General features: G+C 39.2%; 1 long non-coding RNA gene across 1 annotated transcript; it reads right to left on the minus strand.

Moving 5' to 3' along the window:
• Nucleotides 1-4,566: 4,566 nt before the first annotated feature.
• LOC139647003 (uncharacterized) lies at nucleotides 4,567-5,862 on the minus strand. The gene is made up of 3 exons (XR_011695503.1): nucleotides 5,734-5,862; nucleotides 4,857-4,956; nucleotides 4,567-4,603 (listed from the first exon to the last, which is right to left on the minus strand). It is a non-coding gene; the product is annotated as an uncharacterized lncRNA (long non-coding RNA).
• Nucleotides 5,863-8,459: the final 2,597 nt, after the last annotated feature.

The following is an 8,459-nucleotide window of genomic DNA, read 5'->3' on the forward strand; positions in this document are numbered from 1 at the left end:
TAAAGTAATAATCTGCAACATTTCCATATGAATAAATGTCAATTTTCTACCCTCTATCACTGATTGATATAACACAATAGTGATTCAATCTATATCCAGTTCATGAAAGCTTTTACATTTGCTGTTCTAAACAGCCGGTGTCTGGTAGCTCTTTCCTGGGAAAAATCCTCTGCTGCACAGGAAGTGATGCGTTTTACATTTCCGGTTTGTTTTGAATCAATAGGAGAAGAACTGGGTAGTTAGCATGAGCAGTGATAGCCACCATGGCTGAACAGACAAAGAACAGAGCTGTAGCCACCTACAGAAACTCAAACTGCATCAACAGAAAATCAAAGCTCCGCCCACACTGTTTGATTGACAGGTGATCTCTGGGACGTGCAGTGCAGAAACACCACAGCAATGAGCGCAGAGCACCAAAGATGGAGACTAAATACTAACAGAATCGTGGTGATTCCACTTTAAACTGGTTACTGAATGAATCATGCCAAAATGCATTATTGCCCTGTTACTGTCAGGTCCCAGTGTAAGTGCAAATACAAGAAGAGACATTGATTAATTCACCTTAATTCACCTGAGACAGTAAAATGGAAAAATGGCTACTGTACCTGCTGCAGACCGGACGAATGCAGCCACACAGAGGAGAACAGAGATGAGCAGGACGGACTTCATGATGAAGATGATGATGATGGAAAAAGAGAGGATGAATGTCTGGAAGAGAAACAAACCAGTCAGCAATTAAGAAAGAAGCAGAGAGAGAGACAGAGAGAGAGAGAGAGAGAGAGAGAGAGAGAGAGAGAGAGAGAGAGATTGGAGGTACATAAAGAGCAGCTGTCTTACCTGTCAGGTAGATCTGTATGAGGTGTTGGTCTTCAGGTATCAGGTAGGTCAGTGATGTAGTGATGAGAGGAGGCTGCTCTGCTGTTTATATACACATTCATGTGACAATAAAACATGCAAAATTAGGTCATAATGTAATCACAACAGCTTAAACTTTAACCGGCGAAACACAGTTTGTGCTGAGTTGTCAAATCAGCAAGTAGATGGACACACACGCTTCTTCCACCCCATTTCCTTTAAATGGTAAATTATAGAAGGAACAAGTTTATTTTTTTGTTCTTCTGTTTTTGTACTCGCTGCATTTTAATATCTTTATGACAGACATCGATGGTGGGGTGACACATCACACAGGTTGTGTGATTGGAACTTGACATGTTGTAAATGCATTGGATGTGCCTCAGTTTACAGCAGGTACCAGAACTCAAGCACTCTTCTTGGAACACAAAAATCACATGTTTGCCCCCCTTTCCGTCTGGCATTAAAGGGGCATTAAGCAATCTATGACTTTTATCTGTCTCTGTCAGGGACCATCAGGGTGTGTGTGTGTGTGTGTGTGTGTGTGTGTGTAAAATCCTCCTTCCATGTCGGCACTGAACTGGCTGCACATTCACAACTGTCTTTTAATGTATTTTAGCTCCAACTGAACACAATCTGGACACCCAGGACGCATGTTAATGATACAGTAGTGTGCAAAGGAGCTTTTGTGTCATAGACCTCATCTTCTTCATGGGTGTCTAAACAGGGAACTGTAGAGACAACTGTGCCTTTACACACCCATGAGTGATGCAATGCTGTTTAATGTGGTAATGTATTTCAGCTAAATCATATCTAGACACTGCAGATGTGAAACGCATGTTAATGTCAGGTGAGCTACAGATCAGATCATATGCACCTGTGTAAATATATATTAAAGCCCCAAAATGTATGACATAGTTTGGACAATATGTAAAATTCAATGCACCAGACATTACTTTTATCATTTGGTCAGCTATTCTCATATTTCCCAGCAAAAAGCCGGGTGGGGCTTTATCATTTTACAACAGGCTGCAGAAGAGTTTATCGGAAATGTCTTCAGGAAATAAATAAGGTTTGGGGTGGAGCCACGTTAATGATTCATTTGTCATAAGGAAGCTACCGTGTTTTGTAAATGGCCCAAACAGTTCTATCTTTATGGCTTTAAATTGTTCATAAATAGTCAGAAATCAATTTTGACACCAAGGAGCATGCCACTTGATAACAGAATTGTTTTGCTCTCTTTTTGGGATTTGTTTGAATTATTATGTGTACGTATTATGTATTTTACTCCTGGGCATTCACAACTTTTCTAACAACCTTAATACAGTGGTTATCAACGTGGAGTCCAGGGACCACCAAGGGTCCCTGACAGCATTCCAGGGGGTCCCCAGCAAAATGATGAATTGTTAAACTTCATTATTTCATTTACAAAAAACAAAAAAAATCAATCCTAAAAGCACCCAAAGTATGTCTTTTCCAACACATTGATGTTCACGCTGTAATACGACATGTATTGATGTATCAGATTTTCAGTTGAGTTACATTTTAAGACATCGTGCTCATTTCACGCAATTTAAGTAGCATATAGTGAAACATCTGACCAGATAGTGGTCAGAATCAATCTATTCTATATAATGGAAAAAGATCGGAAAATATGTTCCAGGTCAAAAATGGCTTGAATTATGCTACATCACATAGCAGCTATAGCTACTGAGACAAACCATAGTGTATACTGTAGCATGAAATATATGAAGAAATATCAAGATGCTACATGATTAACACACTCAACCATGCTGAAGCAGCCTACTGGGTCAAGCTGGGTCAAGCTGACATTTTGTTCATGTATTCATTTTACATCTGCCTCGTTCCTCTAAATATGGCATCAGAAGTGGAGAAATATTTATATATATATTTTATGAATGAATATTAGTGGCAGTGATGGGACTATATTGAAATTCAATATATTGCGATACAAAAACGTGACAATATGTATCTTGGGGCAGAAAAATGAATGGTGATATCAGCTCCATGTTATTCTGCTGTACTAATCACAAATGAGACTCTTGACCATCACAGTTTCACAAGTGCTCCATCCAAATGATATTATTGTCACTTTGTAATGACATTTTTCAATTGTTGTTTACATTCTAGCAAGCCAATGCCATCGCTAGAAATATTTGTGTCTCAGAAATAAACAGAATTCTGCAGTCTGACTTGGTGGTGGTCACTGAACATATATTACATATTTCAACGCTGAACATTTCAACCTTATACCATCAATGTAATAAAACCCAATTCACTAACAAAGACCACGCCACTATGAGATGTATTTAGATGGTTTATTGAGGGAAAGAGGGGTTGAGAATGGAGGGATGAAGTAAGGGTGGAGGGATGAATCAGGGGTCGAGATGAAGGGATGAATCGAGGGGGTCAGATGAGTTGGGGTCGATGGATAGCTTGAGGAACCAGGGAATTGAGACTCAGGGTGGGGGCACTGTCTCGCTGATGGGGGAGTCTTCTTGGCTCCATCATATCCCCCTGTGGTTCCTGTACTGAGAGAGAAGAGCAAGGGGTTGGGGGGGAGGGATGAGAGAACTGAGACGTACGAGAGAGAGAGAAACGGTCATGGTTAGGCGTATAAATAGGGTGGAGCAGGAAATTGAATGCGTGCTTGAGGCGTGGGCTTGTTCCCCAACTTTAGTTATAATAATATAAAAATAATAATAACTTCATTAATCCTTATCATGCTGACAGGAAAAAAGTTATTACAACGACGAAGGTATCTACGATTACATTAATGGGATGTTCATAACACAATAAGCACTATTGCTAAATTTCACACTATTAGCTGCATTTTTGTATTACATTAATGGCATTACATTAGGTCTTACCTGGTTGAGATGGATGTCAGGTATTAGGAAGGTCAAAGCCTGCTCTGCTCTTTATATATAGATATATATACACACCTAAACCACAGAGACACCTCACCGTATGTATCTCAAGATAACAAGATAATTAAGTTGTGACCTCAAGGTAACGGGAGAAAAATACAACCTGTTGGACTTTGTATTATTGATTTATTAAAGCTGCTGTGGGTATCTTTGGAGAAACGAGCAAGAAAAACGCTCCAAACTTCAACCTTGATACATAGGTTGATTTAAAGCAATATTCCACTTAGTTTTAACATGGGGGTTATTTGACACTTGACCACCATGAAAACCAGAATATGAACTAATCTGAACTAGTTGGCAAGATTGGATGCAGCTGGACGAGTTTGTAGCATTCAGATTTTTACTTCCCATTCATTTGAACGAGGCCACGAAAATAGTCTGAAAACTGACATTTGACACATTTGTGAACAGACTTCCAAACTGGACATTTATACAAAACAGTCATTTATTTTGGTTAAATTGGGTCAGAAACATGTTGACACATTACAGTGAGACATTGTGCAAACATTAAACAGGAGCTCACATATAGGCCTATTGCAGGAAATACAACTAGAGTTGGCAAACTCTACAGAAACACTGCCGGTAGCATATTAGATTACAGCTCCGCATGTTCATTAATACAGTGCAATTACACTGTAAAAAAAAAAAATCATCGATATAAAATTGGACACAGTTGGTTCAGTTGCTGGCATCAGGCCTATCTGTCGGTCTGTGGGACTTTGACTAGCATTGGCTGAATCTCTTCACACAGATGAACGGGCGGCCAGAGTTGCAGCTGCTTATAGACCAGCCTCTTGACTCTGTTGTAGAGGAAAACACCATCATGAGAAACCAGCACAGAGTTCATCTTTTCCTTGCTGGTGTGATGAGGGGAAATTAACAAATGTGGATGCCAATTCATTCACAAGCACTAGAATAAATGTGTGTAAATCTGTTGAGAAAACATTTATGTAGACAAACTTATTGTGAAAATATTTCCAGTGGGAAGCCCTGTGTGTGCATGTAATCTTATCTATTATCTTATGCATGTCTTTTCTATTGTATTTTCCTCACCATCGCTGTTGAGGTAGATACATGGGTAGCTGCTGCCAGAGGATGAGGAATACCAGTTCTCATAGTTGTACACCGTGTTGTCCTCCCACCTCCACCGTCCCTGTGGACACCCATGGGAGACAGCGGATTCATTACATAGGCAAATATGGTGCATTTCCAAACCCCGCTACACCCTGACAAGCTTTCTCCCTCTCTCTCTCTCTCACCCAATTCTCCCTCTCTCTCTTTCATCCAAATTTTGCCCAAGTAGGAAACTTAGGCAAGATATCTCAACGCTGAGTTTTCTGAGATGCAGGTAAGTCAACGCTACACAGAATTACCTTTGACTTATGATCCTCAAAATAGTAAGTTCAAGTCTCAGCATTACATAACCTTAAATCGATCAAAACACCTGTGTGGTAAATGGTTAAACATATTAACTTGAAATATAAAACTGTCTGTCTGTGCCTGCGTCAGATTTTGATGCTGAAATGATGACATCTGAAAATACTGGAAATGCCTCTCTTCATCTAAGTGCTGCATGGGCAAAACCAGAGAATAATATTCCCCATCTTGCATTCTAGACCTAATTAAAGGATTCGCATAGCATCTTCTTTTCAACTTTTTCTTTTGGAAGTGATTGGGAATGTAACCCTAAACCTAAACCTTACCTAACCCTAACCCTAGTTGGCTCCAGAGTCTTTGCTTTGCTGCCTCCTTGTGGATAAACAGTTTATAACCTCAGACAGTCTCAAGGAAACCAGTCAACCTGCCTGTGCTATGCAGAGAGCTTACTATGTTGCCAACAGGCTCTTGGGATTTCTTAAGAATACTGATCCTTTGAGTAAAGTGCTCTCAGGTAGTTCTACCCATGGTTAAAATGGGTTGTTGCTGTCACCTCGAAGTAGAATCCTCCCATCCAAACGGTGTGGTAAAACTTGCTCCTGGCCAGCCGCTGCAGGAAGTCGTATTCCCAGAGACTGTGGGCCGACACCAGGTTGGCCTGCTGTCTGGCACAGTGGGCCTGGAGAGAGGGAGGAATCAAGGGGACGAGGAGGAAGAGGGATAGAAAACACATAGAATTAGTCCCAAGCCAAAGCTAGTTGTGACTGTATATGTGTGTGAACGTGTGTCTAGTATGAGAGCTATTAAAGTTTGTACAATGGCTACGTTTACATGCACAGTAACCCAGTTTTGTGTCGACCGAAGTTGGGGCCATTCATGAATTGAATTGAGAATGCATGGTAAATTCCAGGTCAATTCCTGGAGTTGGAATTGGAATTGCACCCAGATCAAAGGAAACAGCTTTGGAATTGAATTGGAATGACAGGGAACTGTCATGAATTTTTTTATTGATTTTTTTTAATTGAGTTTCATTAAATTCCATGAAATTCCACTTCTAAGAAAGTTTGTTGTGACTCGCTAAACTATATTAATCCAACCTTATGAATCAGATAAAAGACAATTCAACAAATCAAATACATCCAATCATAATAAATATATTATGTATTATGTAAATTATTACATGTTCTACATCAAATACCACCTAAAAGGAACCTTTAACATTTTATGATATTCACTATTGACAGTATATAACACTACATATAGTCTTTAGATATGCGGTAAGAAAAAATAAGAAAACATGGAACTTCACTGAATTAAATTAAACTTCCAGAAATTCAATTCCAATTCTGTTTCCTGAAGCTTTTTTCAAATTCCAATTCCAACTCCTCAGTTGAATTGGAACTGATGAGTTAATTCATGAAGTGAAGCATTGAACTTTATCAATCGACTAATACAGCAAAGCATTTTACCTCAGCATTGGACCAGGTGAAAGAGGAGCTGACCAGCAGGTAGCAGCTTCCCTGGTAGCCTTCCCAGTCACGAGGGCAGGACACAAAACGCCCTGCCCACACAACGAGAGACAAAACATGAGCGAGAAAAGAAAAGAAAGGAAGTGTAAAGGAAGGGGGTGGGGGAGCATAATTTTCCAGGTGGGTCAGTGGTGTCAATAGATGTTTTCACTTTACCATGTTCAGGTGCGGACACATTGTCTGTGAGAGAGAGAAAGAAGGGGAGAAGAAAAGAGAATTAAGATTTGATAATGCCATTCAAATGGATGCACTGCCATGTCAGTGTCTGTAGCTATTTGAGGTTTTAGTACGGGAAATTACTTACGATGAGTCTCTTCTTTCAGCTCTTCCACGGATTTAACTGAAACACACATTCAGACTGTTACTGCAAGGATTTGCAGTTTGATTTTCACTGTCTGGCAAATGAATAAATGACCCTGACTGACTGATAGAGTGACCAGTTTACTGTGATCCATAGTGTTGGAACAAAATCTATCTATATTCTTTGAAGTCATACCCAGCTTGGTTCCCTCCAAAAATTTCAGTTTTGGCGGGAAAGCGTTTTATTCAGCCTTTTGTACAACGATGAGCGATACAATGATGATTATAATTAAAAAACAACTTATATGTATTTAGAAGCTGTGTAGCATTTAATAGAGGATATATTTCTTTCTTCAAATTTTAGACACTTATATTACACATAAGTGTCCCAAATTTTGTAACGTAGCATTATCAAGCATCAGAGTTCTGCAATAGCCGACACTCCAAAACACAGAGAGAAAAAAGTAAAAAACAAAAAAAGTCAGAATATGTTTACTTATCTATTTATTTATTTGGGGCTTTTCTGTGTGTGAAAGTATATTGAAGGAACTCACCGGGAATAACTTTCTTCAGGTCCTCTGCGGCAGCGTTCACTAAAACACATGGACAGTTACTGAGTTACTGGGTGTATGTGGAGCTGACATGGCACAGTAGTCATTTGTCTCTGGCAGCTTTACATTACATCACAATCCCAAAACTGATCTGAAAACTGTCATTACAACTGGATATACAACAGAGTTTGGATGCTACAAAATCCAAATCAGTTAAAACTAATTGTCTTATTGAGAAATCCAATGGATTGTGTTGTTGATTACAATTTGAAACGGTAAATATTTCAAATTTTCTTTTTGTGGATTTCACAAGAAAAGTGATAAAACAGTCATAATGTTCTTGTGAAAAGTAATGCATGATAATCTTAACATGTTATCTTGGCAAAAATTCATGTATTTTTAGCAACAGTTTTGAATTTTATTGTTTTTGTCTATTGAAAGAGAAAACAATCTTGTCAAAAGCAATACATAATTTTGTCATTTTTTTGAAATTTGCAAATGTAGTGAAAACTACCAAAAAAAAAAACATGTAGTATAGTGATGGTGGTGTTTCAGGTGGCACTAACCTGGAACCAAAGGTGCTTTGATTTCTTCCTTCATGACAACATCCTCCACTGGAAGAACTGAAGGGAAAACACAACAGGTTCAGCTTTGTGTTTGAGCCATCTCAGATTCAGATTCAAACATTTTAATCTCCCCGAGGGGCAATTTGCTTTGCAGACAGTAGTCCAACACTATACACTACAATATCTCTTCTGTCTGTTTAGGCAGCAGTGAAGAGTCACATACAGTCGGAGTGTGTGCTATATGTTAATGAGGCAAGGCGAGGCCAAAATGATGCAGTGTGGGCCCCAGGTTGAAAAGGTTTCCTGACATAGAGAATGCAGTGGAAAGAACCA

The sequence above is a fragment of the Centroberyx affinis genome, unplaced genomic scaffold, assembly GCF_046629955.1.
Source record: "Centroberyx affinis isolate AG114_WGS23_722 - 3 ecotype Tasmania unplaced genomic scaffold, CSIRO-AGI_Caff_v1 ptg001029l_1, whole genome shotgun sequence".
NCBI classification, from domain to species: domain Eukaryota; kingdom Metazoa; phylum Chordata; class Actinopteri; order Beryciformes; family Berycidae; genus Centroberyx; species Centroberyx affinis.